Source organism: Ambystoma mexicanum, chromosome 11 (genome assembly GCF_040938575.1).
Source record: "Ambystoma mexicanum isolate Mex_15411 chromosome 11, UKY_AmexF1_1, whole genome shotgun sequence".
In the NCBI taxonomy this organism is placed as follows: Eukaryota; Metazoa; Chordata; class Amphibia; order Caudata; family Ambystomatidae; genus Ambystoma; species Ambystoma mexicanum.
Window position 1 is genome coordinate 77,920,427 of NC_090934.1, and position 14,043 is coordinate 77,934,469.

General features: G+C 42.5%; 1 long non-coding RNA gene across 1 annotated transcript; it reads left to right on the plus strand.

Annotated features, from left to right (window-relative positions):
- Positions 1-13,054: 13,054 nt before the first annotated feature.
- LOC138504666 (uncharacterized) lies at positions 13,055-13,692 on the plus strand. The gene is made up of 3 exons (XR_011279888.1): positions 13,055-13,114; positions 13,198-13,323; positions 13,568-13,692. It is a non-coding gene; the product is annotated as an uncharacterized lncRNA (long non-coding RNA).
- The last annotated feature ends 351 nt before the right edge of the window (positions 13,693-14,043 follow it).

The following is a 14,043-nucleotide window of genomic DNA, read 5'->3' on the forward strand; positions in this document are numbered from 1 at the left end:
GCTGGTCGTGGACCCGCCCTACCTAAGATTCTTTAAGGACAAGGTAGTCCTGGCAACTAACCCTATGTTCGTCCCTAAGGTTCCGACGGTATATCACAAACACTCATCCGTGGTTCTGCCTACTTTCTTCGCCACCCCATCATCGGCGGCAGAAAAAACTCTTCATACCCTGGACGTTAAGAGGGCTCTGAAATTCTACCTACATCGTACACAAGAAATCAGGGCTACTCGGCAACTGTTCGTCGCATATGGACCGTCGGCGAGGGCAAAAGCAATCTCTAAACAGGGATTGGCAAGATGGGTCTCGTCGACGATTGCTTTTTGTCACTCTAAGGCCGGGAGGCCACTGCAAGGACATCCTAGAGCCCACTCTACAAGGTCGATGTCCTCCTCAACAGCGTTGTGGGCTGGAATTCCGCTGACGGACATATGCCAAGCTGCGGCATGGTCAGTGCCCCACACGTTTACCCGCCACTACTGCCTTGCCAGGCAGCATGCAGACGAGGTGCAGATGGGAAGAGCTGTCCTGCGCCATCTGTTTCAGTAAGGTAAGCTCCACCCTGTGGAGATTCGGTGGATTACCCTCTTAAGGGCGGTATAATTACGTGGGCTAAATTATGGAGTTAACTTACCCCTGCTATCTATATATGTGTTGTATAGTATGATGAGGGTATATTTATATATAATGTTACATTACATTCTCACCGCCATCTCAAGTGTTACTGCTATACAATCTATTCTAAGCATGTGAATCCATGAAAGATCCAATGCTGGAGAAGGGAATAGTTTCTTACCTGTAACTCCATTTCTCCAGCATTGGTATCTTTCATGGATTCATATGCGCCCGCCAACCTCCCCGTATGTAATGTATGCAATAAATGTATTCCTTCCTACTTTGGAGGGGCCGAAATCTGAAGGGGAGCCGCAGGGGCGGGCCTCTTATACTGGCACGGCCTACGGAGCATGCGTAGGCGGGTCCTAAAAGGACGTAGATAGGACACAAAAGTGTCGAAAGTTTTCCTTTGGAAAAGGCTATATATGTTTACCGAGGGGTCCCAGTCTGACGACGGGGAATATTCTAAGCATGTGAATCCATGAAAGATACCAATGCTGGAGAAATGGAGTTACAGGTAAGAAACTATTCCCTTCCATATGTGACTGTGCTGCCACATGTCTTTGCCCTCCAGACTGGGTGTGTTCTGCTGTGTTGGACATGTCCAAGGGTTCTTGTGCAAGGTACATGCATGGGAATGTTGCAGTGCTGGTGCTGCCTATTGGCATGCAGGGATTTCACTGTGTATGACCAGCCCCATCAGATGTAATTCAACATGCATGCATTACGGACTACATGTGTACTCACCCAGCATCCATGTGTTTTGGCCTCTGTGCCTTTCCATGTACGCTGGCAGGGTACTGTTGCGCGGAACCATGGAGTCGTGGGTGGATCCTGGGTAGCGGGCACAGCAGTGGCTGAAGGTGAGGTCAGGGCTACATGTCATCTGCACATTCAGGGAATGGTAATTTTTCCGGTTTCTGTAGGCTGCCTCATGTGCCTGGGGTGGTACGAGTGCTACATTTGTGCAGTTCAGGGCTGCTATTACATTCGGAACTTGGTCAATGGCATGCAATTGACCCTTCAGCTGGTTCTCCTGTGCCTGTGTGGCTGGCAATGCAATGTGCTCATTCACATGGATCAACATTGCATCCAGCACCTGTCCGAGCATGGCACTGAAGGTGGACTGGGCCATGCCATGCATCATGACAATGGTGTGTTGATAGCTGCCAGTCTCGAGGAATTGTAGCACGGACACAAGCTTCACGAGGGGGTGCACTGCAGTGCTGATAGCTATGCGGCTGCCGATGTCAGCCTGGATTGTGTCCAGCAACTGGGTGATGGTTGCCCTGTCCAGCCTATACTCGCTCATCAACTGCCCATCAGTCAGGGCCCAGGGTATTGGCCTGAACCTGGGGATGGCTGGTCGCCTTGCTGGTGCTGCTCTCCTCCTCCTTCTCCTCATCCCCACCACCCCCTGCGCTCCCAGGGCCCTGTAGCTCCAGGCGCAGCACGTAGATGTCCACATCAAGGCTCCCGGCTCCAAATGGTAGCATGGTGTTTGGAAGTGTGTGTTGTGCATGGGTGGGTCCTTTGGAGGTCTCTGATTTGCATTGGTTTCGCCTGGGCACTTATTGCTGTGTCCTGTGTTATTTTACCTCCAGCATTTTGCTAGGGGTATTTTCGGCGGATTATCCGCCGCTTTTCTGGCGCTAATAGCGCCTATGCCAGACTCATGATTGCTATGTTTTAGCACGAATGGATACTGGTGCTTTTACAGCCGACACCTTTACAGCCGTACTTGTGATCCGACAGACCCTTAAATCCAGCGCTGATAGAGTTACCGCTGGATTTAAGGGCTACCGCCAAACTCGTGATGAGGCCCAAAGTCCTACCATACTTCCAGGGTCAACATTTTGTTATTGCTGAGACCCTCATAACTACGTGGGACGTTGGGTATTATGCAATCCTGATGGGGGGTGCTGCTATATGACCTGGAGTGTGGATGAACATATAAAGAATTCAGGAGACTCGAGGAGCGTGATAAAGATATGGACTGCAAAAGTGCCTTGCTGTGGGGAGGGCCCTGTAGGAGATGTAGTTGCAGACTCACCCAGAGGGGGGAGTATTGATAGACAGATGAATACGTAATTTATAACATCCGTCCCTCCCCCACCTTCATACAGTAGGAATGAGAGGAGTACATCATTCATGGTGTCAGCCCTTTCCCCGCCTAAATACTGCAAGCATGAGAGACGCTATTCACTAAGGCAATCCTACCGATCTTATCTTGGAACCATCGAAGAAGAGATGAATTTGCAAGCTCAAGAAGACATGAACATGCTGTAACTAAAGATGACAAGATCAAGTAACCTCATTGTCAGACTGACATCACGAGTCATGAAGCAGACATGCACTCGCAATGAAGATACACGAACTCTAGGTCAAACTCGCATTTAAGAGATGAAGAATGTTACCTGCATTCAGTCGACACTAGAAATCAATGTATGCGCTGAAACGCAAGATGCATAAGAATACATATAACGCTTGGTTAACGCAGAAATGCAACAGTAACGAGTGGCCATTTTGGAGTAAACGGACAGCGCCGCCACGTTGGAGTAAATGGAGTATCCATAGATGCCTCGAAGCTGCAGGGAGATTCAATTTGCTGAAGTAGCTGGAACACAGACTCGTGCGGGCCAGACAGTGGCTATGTTGCCCCCTTTAAAGGTTATTGAAGAAAAAACAGGTTTGGCCAGCTCTGAAGTAGATCAGAAGATAATAATTCTCAAGTGCAAGGCATATTTCCCTTGGGTTAAGGAAGGAACAAGCAACCTACGAGTGCCAGATGCCGGCTAATTAAAAGTTTTAAATTGCATGACGAGTAGTGCATCTAATTGAAAACACTCTGCATCGCCCACAAAGCCTTTCACAGACAAGGAGCTGAATTTTTCCAAGACAAGATTAGCCGCTATCGCCCAGGAAGGGAACTAAGATCCAGCAACGACCTACAAATAGAAGCAAAACAGTATGAAAAATAGGAAATTCGTCAGCACAGCGTTCTCACATCTAATTGCTAACATCTGGAACACCATGCCCAAAGAAAATAGAACCACAGAAGACCCCATTACCTTCAGGAAACTGCTCAAAACTTGGCTATTCAGCAGACAATGACAATCTCGAAGGGACACCGGCAAAAACAACACCAGAGACAAACAACTAGAGAGGAGACAAGATGGCCCAAACAACCACAAACAGATACTTGCTAGATACTGTCAAGCAGCAAACAAACAGCCGTGCCAGATGCTACAACGAACCTACCGACTTACTAACCCATTTTCCCGTTCCTGCACCTCCAACACAACTGACGCCACAACACCAGACGTTGGACTAGCCACACTACACATAAACAAACCAAGAATCAATACTATGTGCACACCAAGCATCTCTAGATGCTGAAGCTCACCTAGAATGAACCACCCACATAGTCCATAATACCACCAACAATGCAATTACACAGAAAGATACCTGATTATCTTACAACTACTGCCACCCATGACTCTGGAACCCTTACTGACACTATCTAACCAGTACGCACTACTAAACCCACCACATCCCCACACAACACACCAACACAAAACACTACCACACACCCGAGGCACTGACTCCTACCCATATGGTTACAATGTACAAGACCTCCAACACAAACTCACACATGCCAAACAACATTCACAGATGCCAGTTCCTCCTGTTTCTGAACCTATCCTCTCACCCTATCCCCACTAACCTCCCCATGCCCCTCTGTTGCAGAACCTCGTGAGCGCCTGGAGACTGCCCCTAGGTGGTAGCAGTGCGCGTTACAAATCAACATAGCATAACATTTGTAGTTACAGGTGTAAGTTTGTGATGTTTGAAGTATGGGCGTATGGTATTTTTGGTTTGATGTTATGGGGTAAGTAACTGATGTGTGTGATGAGTAAGGTGGAGATAAATGGAGAGTTAGTCAAAAGGTGGTGGTGTTCTTTGGGTTTATGTATGTCTTTCAAACTATTGGTCTTGCTGTCGGTTGCATTAGGGTGAGATGTATTTCACTTTAATGGTTGATGCATGAAGATGTCTTATGTTGAGGTATAGATATTCTAAGTTGTGTCTGCGCATGAAAGTTGAACTATTGAGAAGTGCCCTTTTTACTGCGCAGCTTTTTGGACTTTTCCTGCATTTCATGTGTCGTTTAGGGTGAAGATTTTCCTTGGTAATGAATTCCGGTGTTTGGCTACCATAGTGGAAAGGGAGGAGCTTCTGTGTCTTTCTCTGCAATCTGGTTTCCAAAGCTATGTCATTTCTCAATCTTAGGTCTCTCGTTGATTGGTAGCGTGAGATTTTCTTTTTGGAGGAATTCTGCTCCTTGACCTTCAAGTGCTCTGTGGGCGGGACAGAGGGCCTTGAACTGGATCCTCTTTTTAATTGGTAGCCAGTGTAGTGCTCTGAGAGCCATTGTTATGTGTTTGATCCTGTTGAGTCTGAATAAAAGTCTGGCTGCTGTGTTTGAAATCCGTTTAACTTTTTTTGTGAGGTAGACCGGCATTCCTAGGTAAATGCTGTTTGCACAGTCGATTCTTGAAAGAATAAAGTAGCTAATACCCAGCCCTTTGTGTGGAGAGGAGCGATATCTGTCAGAGCAGGGATGGTAGAAGCACATTTTAGCTGTTGCGTTAACTTGAGTTCCAGAATGAGTCTGTTGTCCATTATTATGCCTAGCTTCTTGACCACTTTAGATTGTTAAGGGTAGTTACCCATTTGCAGAGGCTACGGTAGAGATGTTTCAGGTGCAGCGCAAGGTGAGATTTGAGATTATCATTATTTCTGTTTTCTCTGGGTTGTGTTTTAGGTAGTTGGCCATTATCCATCAATTTATTCATGTGAGGCAGTTGCAGGGGGTGGTGCTAGAGTTTCCTTCGTCTGTCATTTTGTAGATGATTTGCATGTTATCCGCATAGCTGTAACAGGTGACCCCAAAAATTGTATGATCTTCATGAAATTGGTCATATAGATATTGAAGAGAATAAGAGAGAGGCTTGATCTCTGTGGGACTCCACAGGTAATTGGTCCAGGTACCTCATCCACTGTAGAGTTGTTTTATGTAGTCCGGTTTCTTTAATTAGTGTACTTTAGTTAACAGTGTTGAAGGCTGCTGAGATTTCGAGGAGTACGAATGCTGAGGTGATGTTGTGATCCGCTGAGATTTTGAGGTTGTCCCAAATGGAATCTGCTGCTGATTCGGTGCCTCTATTAGGTCTAAAATGAAGTAATCTAGTAAGTTATTAGACTTTACATGCTCCAAGATTTGACTGTATACATAGCTCTCTAGAATTTTGACTCAGTATGTTCTTTTAGAGATAGGATGAAAGTTGGAAGGGTCTTCTGGGTCTTGTGATGAATACTGTGGAGTCATCACTGATTCCCAGCCTGATATCTCTTCCCATGTATCCTGGGACAGCAGCCTCTACCTGATCCTGACCCTGGCGGTGGTATTATGAGGGAGGATCACATGGGAGGAGATGGCTGTCTGGGAGTTGTGGTCAACCCATCAGGAGGGACGCAGTATTCGTCCCTTATAAATGAGGAAGACCATATCATTCCTAAGTTCCTGGTGGCATGTTGCCACTATACGAATCCCTCCATTTACACAACTTTAAAGGCCTTTCCTAACAAAAATTGTAGTCTGAATACCAGTCACACCTCAAATGTACACAACACACACATAACATCTCCTTTCTCTGATGGTTTTGTAATTAACAAAACTACCAAACAAAATGACCTTAGAAGACTATTAATCCTATGGACTCCAACTCCCATAATGCCTCAAGTACTGAGATGAGGAAGAGGAAAAAGGAGTTAGTATGGATTGAAAGAAGCCCTAAGCTAAACACGCAGACTAGTTGTTGCAATGTAGATCCGCTGCACGGGACATTTAAATATGGTTTACACTTTCGATCAAGAGGCAGAGAGAAGAGAAGCAGCTCGGGCGAAGCGGGAATCAGAACCGTAGGTCAAGGCAAACTCATGAGGGCGAACCGTGCTGAAGGAGGAAGGGTATTTTTAAGCTTCCGCTTGTCAGCAAGTTTTACCGGCGTGGCGGGAGACCCAAGGGGACGTAGCAGGCTCCGGGGAAGAGCTGCAAAGGAACCAGCAGAAGAAGAAGGGCTGTCAAGGATGCGGTTGTGCAAACAGCAGCAACTTTACCAGCAAGTGAATGTGAGGCCAGTGGGGGAGCCGAAAGAGGGCCTGCCAAGTAGGAGATGCCATTCCCAAGTTAAAACTTTGCTGCAGCAATGTTCCACAGGTCGGACAACTATGAGACACTGGTGAGTTGGCCCAGTGATGGTGGGAACCTCGGGCGTACCGACAGGCACACAAACAATCAAGAGTGCATTTTGAATATCGACCAATAAATTAGAAAAACAGAAATTGCACAATTCCTCATGCTCCTCATGCTTGAGATGTCAATATGGGGAAAGTAGGAGCAAGTATTGCCATAAGCAAATGAACATTGGTGAAGTAGTTAAGACAGAACTTGAACACATCTTCATATGTCCATATGGGGAAGCTTGGTACAAGTAGTATCTGAAGCTAATGAGGTATAGATAGTGCAGGAGTATAACTATGATATGCTGGGGAACAGAGGGAACACTGAAAGAAGCCCTATAAGGAAGAATATCAGACAGCGAGCCTTTTTAGGGAAAAATACCTGACCGAAGAGTACACCAGGGGGTTTATCGAACCCAGACGGGATTCCTGGCAAGGGAGTACACCAGGCAGGAAATTGACTTAAAGTGTATGAAAGGCAAAGAAATTGTGAAAAAATGACTGCCAAGAACTCTCTTGGAAGTCATCTTTTCACAATTTCTTTGCCTTTCATACACTTTAAGTCAGGGGATCTAACGAATCTATTGAAGAATTCCTGGCCGAGGAGTATACTAGGAAGTCATCCGTGAGAAGTTGTGTAAAAGAAACACTTTTGCCATCATTGAGAAGTTGTTGCCCTACGTAAGGAAACATTGTTTGGAAAAATACACTTTCGCTACCCTTATAGTCCAGGGGAAGGGAACTACTCTCTTGATCCAAAGATGATTCCTTTTAAGAAACTATTTTTTGATGGATTTTCTATATTTGATTTACATTTAAACAATTTTTGGCTTAAGCTAGAACAGAGACATTTTTCCTTACACTTCTTAGTTGTTCATTTCTAGTGTGAGTTTCAAATATGTTTTGGACACAAGGACAGTTTACAAAATTTGGACAAGACACAGACTGATCTTTAGTTTTACTTTCCTAGGTATGGAAACTCTCTTTAGGATAGGGACAGTGAGGCATTTATCCAACCTTTTCATTTTAATAAAGATGTCTGATGTTGAAAACACTACCACTTTGTTTCCGCCTCTCATTTCTGATGTAGGATGTTGAACCAATTGACACAAATTGTGCGGAAACCCACTAACAAAACCCTTATATTTTAATGTAATTTATTGTACAACAGTTAGAGGAAGGGAATTTTTCAGTTGATATTAACCCTCATGACACCATTTTTAGTTTTAAGCAAAAGATCTCGACCAAATTTGCTTTCCCTCTCAATCACCAACATCTTTTTTTTCACAGACAACCTTTGTTGGGTACATGTAAGGTGTCATACTACGATGTAAGATCCAATTGTAAATTAAATATGGCCAAAAATGCATAGAGGCCTTAAACGCAGTCTCGGGAAGCCCTCTTGAGCCTTGATAAAAGAGGAAGAATTATCAGATACTATTTATTTATTAGAGATAAATGACCCAATAGAAATACAGGTTAATAATAAGCTAACTGGCCACCTGTGCCACTATACAATATTTTACTGAACTTAAGTGATTTTAAGAGATGTTACTCCTTATTTTACAATATTTTTATTAACACAAATTTCAAACAGCCGACATGTGTTTTGCCCTTTTAAGAATGTCTTCATCAGGGCTGTGGTACATGTACACATAATATCAATTCAGATGAATTCATCAATTGTATGATTGCATTCCAAAAACACCATTGTTGTGACAAAATTATTCATGTGATTTCCGTCAATTGAACAGTGGAAGCATTTTTAATTTAAAAAAACACACAAAAAAACCAAAGAGGTTAAAAAACACAATGGAGAGTCAAGTGAAAAAGAGGAGGAGAACATAAAAAATGTGTCAGTCAATACTTAAAATATTCATTGTCTATTCACTTGTTACAAACACAATATTATGTGTGATAGACGGCAAACTATGTAACCACCACCATAAAATGATAGTCCATTGTTACAAGTTTGTCACTTATCATTGCTTGAAGCGATTGATTAGTAATATAAACACTACTCTCTGCCTATATGTTTTCAACCACTTTTTAACGTGCTGTTCCTAACCCAACAAATCGCCTATTGATTCCCAAGTCACCATGGTGCCACTCATCTTATCCTAAATGTGGAGAATTATTGCTAAAAGCTATTTTTTTTAATTTGGGTTTACCTGAAAAAGACACTCTTCTTTCCAATTTTTCAGTTTATTTTTTTGAGAGTCAACCTTTATTGTCCGTACAACCAGGAGTTGTTGCAATCTTTTCTGGACCAATCTATTCAATTGAGAAATTAAAAAAATAAGGTTTCTTGCGGATCTCAAAAACTCATTGAGCCTCATTACAAGTTTTGCGGCAGCTTTGCCGGTGAAACCGGCAGACTGTCGCCAAACTTGCAAATATTTCCGGCCCCTGGCATTGGGGAAATATAAACAGACTCAGAAGTACAGAGAGATTCAGAAACACCAATTGAACAAGCACTTGACAACCTCAACCATACAGCGAGCTCCTCAGCACAAACATCCACCGCTGTTTTTTTAGGCGCACGGCCAAAAGAACCCGCAGGGGGAGGAGGAAGCCTAAGACCCAAACCTCAAACACGTCTACAATTAAGGAAAACTTAGTGATTAATATCTCAGACAGAACTCTCACTAAACAGGAAGAAGACACATTACAAAAAGGTCTCCGTTTTGTCCCGACCTATAGTACAACATTGTTCAACAGTAAGATCGAACTCTATAAATTTGTAAGGAAGCTCAAATTGAAAGTGTTCTTTGAAGAATTGGAAACATACGATAAACCTCCCAACATGCCTGATTTCCAAGAGTTTAGGGCTAAAAGTGGGTTCATACCTCCCATCAGTGTCCCCTCTATCGACATTTTTCAAAAACTGGTCACTCGAGATCTTGAACGGATCAATTATCGAACCCCGCCACACAAGAATTTGAAACCTCACGAAATGAGACTTATTAGAGATCTCTACAGCGACACCAAAATCACAATTCGCCCTGCAGACAAAGGAGGTGCCCTTGTCATCCTTAACACTACAGACTATGATTCTGAGTGCAGTAGACAACTTCAAGATCAGACCACATATGCCACTCTAGCTCATGATCCAACTATCTCAATCAAACAGAACTTAGTTATTCTGCTGGACAAAGCACTCGAACTAGATTGGGTAAATGAACATACACATAAGTTCCTGCTCAATGAACATCCGAGAATTCCGAATTTCTACACTCTGCCAAAGATTCATAAGGACCCTATCAAACCCCCTGGCAGAACCATTGTCGCAGGAATGGACAGTATAAACCAGCCACTTGGTGTTTACATTGATTTTTTCCTACAACCCCTAATTCAAAAAAACCCTACTTATACTCGAGACACAACTCATTTTTTACAGAAGCTTAACAATATTACTTTCCAACAGGATCATCTGATGTTTACTATAGATGTCAAAAGTCTATACACTTCTATACCACACGACCTTGGAATTGAAGCAGTAGAATGGCTTTTACTTCAATCACCGGATGTTCGAGCCCAAAAGGAATTTATTCTAACCCTTCTGCAATTCATTGCTGAAAATTCTTATTTTCAATACCATAACCAGTTTTTCCTTCAAGTCTCTGGTACATCCATGGGCGCGACTATGGCGCCGACTTACGCCAACTGTTTTATGTACAAATTCGAGTCGGATCACATTTTGAATAAACCCGAATGGAAGAAGAATATCTACATGTGGACTCGATACATAGATGACATTTTTGGCATTTGGACAGGCACAGATAGAGCATTCGATGACTTCTTTGAGAACCTTAATAACATTGACCAACGAGTTCAATTCACTAGGGAATCATCACGGGACAAGATTACGTTTCTAGATGTACAAATAATAAAGAAAGACAATGGTTATAGTACCACCCTTTTCCGGAAGCCAACTGATCGCAATAATCTGCTACACCGCCTTAGCTTCCATCAGCCTAGCTTACTAAGGAACCTGCCATTTAGTCAACTCCTTCGAGTCAAAAAGATTGTAAGTGACCCCGAGGATTGTATTTCACAGCAACTGGCTATGAAAGAGAAATTTCTTGCAAGAGGTTACCATCAAGAAGAACTGGATTCTGCAGTTGAAAGGGTCAACAGTCTTGACCGTAAAACCTTACTATCCACTCCTAAGAAACCAACAAGGGACCTTAAATCACCAGTATATGTATCAAATTCTCTACCCAGAGCAATAAAATCAAACAAACAATTAAGAAACACTGGAAAATTTTCAAAAACGACATAAGAGTACAAAACTTGTTTTCTGAATTACCTGTGTTTGCATATCAGAGGAGTAGGAATCTCAGGGACGAACTTGTACATACAAGACCTCCATTGAAAAAAATTATCACACAACGCACTGGCACGTTTCCCTGCCTACACTGCATTAATTGCAATTCCGTCATTAAAGGCAATGTAATCTTCCATCCACGCACAGGTAAGAAGATCATCCTCAAGACATTTGGCACATGCCAACATCATATATGGCATTAAATGTCCTTTCGGAAAATACTATGTCGGCCAGTCAACTAGAGCAGCCAAAATCAGATGGAACGAACACCGGTCATGTATCCGTGATTCCAACCCTAATTCGGCTGTAGCTCGCCACTGGGCCTTGAACAATCACAATCTTTCACAGATTAAGTTTCTGATTCTGGAGGTACTCACAAGAAATAATCCTCATGAAGATTTAGGTCTGCGCCTCAATCGCAGAGAGACATTTTGGATTGATAAACTCTGCAGTTTGGTCCCGAGCGGTCTGAATGAGGAGATCAATTACCACTGTTATATTTGATTGTGATACTACTGTTTTGCCTGTGTTAAAGGTGTATGCTTTGCCATGTTTTCACACATAAGGGTCTCTACTGTTCCTCTTGTGACTTTACTGTTTCTACTGTTCTTTCTGTGCTTGAGTTGTATACTTTAACATGTTTTCATACATAGGGATCTCTTTGCCCTGTGCTTTAATTATTACTTTTTGATTGCATTGGCTACTCTATATGATGCTCAGAGTAATTTGTGAAAGATGTTCTGAACATTTGGATACTGTTCTTTTTACATTTCCACATGTTGACAGCCGTTGAGCTTAACCTGTTCAAATCACTCTACCTCATGTAGCCTTTTTTGCTTTATTTTCTTAATTATTGTCTGGCATATGTTTCCTTTTGTCTAATCATATTTGGAGCATTCTAGTAACAGCCCTAGTGCATGTCCCGGACGGTCGTCTGGGACCCAAGGTGCCGTCCCTGGGCGACACCTTACGCACTGTGACTGTACTTCAACTGCTCATCTACGTTTGAATAGTCTTACTATTACCTTAGCTTAATTTTGTTATGTCTTGCTGTCCAGACAGCTTAAAGACCTGTGACAGTATTTTTTTATCTTTACTACTTTGTTATTTTATATATTTATTTGGAATTTTGTCATTACAATTATGGGCACCCATTGGTGATGTCCCATAAACACTTCATTTTTAATTTTGGTGGGCCCTGGCCGACTTTACAACAGTATTCGTGACCAGATAGCCATAGGACCTGTGACAGTATTTTTTCTATCTTCATTATTCTAATGTTTAATTCTTTTTCGGATTTTATCATCACAATTATGGGTACCTATTTATGATGCCCCATAAATACTTGGTTTGACATCTTTGTGGGCTCTGGCCTATTTTACATCATTATTTGTGACCACCTGCACACATTTATCACTACTACTTTGTTTTTTCATTAAAAAAAATTTCATTTGGGATTTTGTTATTACAATTATGGGCACCCATTTGTGATGCCCTATAAATACCTCATTTTTTTGTTTTTGGGGGCCCTGGCCGACTTTACAGCAGTATTTGTGACCAGACAGCCACAGGACTTGTGACAGTATTTTTTCTATCTTCATTATTCTAATGTTTAATTTTTTTCCGGATTTTATCATTACAATTATGGGCACCTATTGATGATGCCCCATAAATATTTGGTTTGTCATTTTTGTGGGCCCTGGCCGATTTTACATCATTAATTGTGACCACCTGCATCTCACAGAAACGAGGTGGTCACATGCTAAACAAAAGAACCGTTGCCTAGACAAGGGCTTCACACTGCAGTCTGAGTCACTGCCCTGCAGCTGCACAGTGGAGGATCGTTTCTCTCTGTGTATTACAAGGTAAGAATCTGATTACAATCCTTCTTTTTGACCAAGTATGAGTGTAAAACACAGTATCTAATTGGATCTTTTATGATCCACAGATTGGTTTCCTTGTAAGCACGAGTGGATTTTCTCCATGCCTTTGTGCATAATGTCATTTACAACCCACTGCTGAGTGGGCATGAACGCAGGACGTTCTGTTTTTCACCACTGACCACACCAATGAGGTAAATCCACACCTAATATTCTTTGGTTTTATTTATTTACCTTATAAACCACTTACGGCATTTTTCTTTTTCTTTTTCTTTTTTGCCATTGATATTTACCCATGATGAAACATCTACTGATTGGTATGTTTCCTTTCATTTTTTTCAATGTATGTTTCGTTTGAATTGTCACCATTATATGAATTTATGTTACATACTTGCATTTGTTATGTTATATACTTGCTTGCTGGACTTATACAATTAGACTCGCCCTGATGAAGGAAATAATTTCCGAAATGCATTGGCTTTTTTAGTCTAATACATGTGGATTGTGGCAACTGCTTCCTCACTAAGGATTATTAGTGATAGCTTTTTGTTTGAACTACTATGGATAAATAATTTTTGATATGAATCAGAAAGACTCATCTTCCTTTTTCTAAGAAGTATGGTATATTATGGATACTTGAATATATTGTTGTGAATCAGATATAAATACGTGCCCATCTTGGGCCCCATATGAGAGCGGTTGTGTGACCCAGTATTATTACTTGGTCTCCAGCGTGTATTGGGGAAATACAACCCTGGCAAATGCCGTATTTCCCCATTACCAGGGACCAGAATCTTTTACTCCCCATTCCCATTGAGCCCCATAGGGCTCAATTTTAATGGGGAGGCCGGATGCACCGGCACCATTCAGAATGGTGCCGGTGCATCGAACATGCTCTGCCCGTGGGTGCCGGT